The sequence below is a fragment of the Austrofundulus limnaeus genome, unplaced genomic scaffold (assembly GCF_001266775.1).
Source record: "Austrofundulus limnaeus strain Quisiro unplaced genomic scaffold, Austrofundulus_limnaeus-1.0 Scaffold485, whole genome shotgun sequence".
Lineage (NCBI taxonomy): Eukaryota > Metazoa > Chordata > Actinopteri > Cyprinodontiformes > Rivulidae > Austrofundulus > Austrofundulus limnaeus.
Window position 1 is genome coordinate 421,887 of NW_013952887.1, and position 605 is coordinate 422,491.

Consider the following 605-nt stretch of genomic DNA (forward strand, 5'->3'; position numbering starts at 1 on the left):
ATATATATATACATTTAGCAATTTTGTTTGGTATAAAATTTTTTCACCTAAACAGTGATGCTACCTTCATTAGAAGAAAAATCATCTCATTTCTAACCATTAATGCTCCATTAAAACAACACATTTTTCCCATCACCTTGCCTCTACATGACAGGTTGCCTTAATCTGCTGACAGTCAGAGATTCAGTCACAGAAAGCATCATCATCCACTCACCCAATGGCCACATGTGAGAACTGTTGAGTCATGTGTGGCTGAAAGACTTTTTACATGATGTGTAGGACAGAAATAGTCCTCCCTTAATTGAAACTTGAAGAGTGAAGTTCTGACGACAGAGAGAGCACCTAACCTTGTACTGTATGTTTGCAGAAACTGTGTTTCATTTTGAGTAGAATTTGAAGAGGTAGAATGAGTTTGTGTCAAAGATCATCACCAAAACGGTTCAGTACTGAAAGAGTTTGGCATCAACTAAATCTTCCTGAGTTTTGTTATCAAACACCTGCATGGTGCACACACTTCTCAGACTGAAACTCAAGCAGCGATCACACTGCTCCTACTTGTGTGTGTGTGTGTGTGTGTGTGTGTGTGTGTGTGTGTGTGTGTGTGT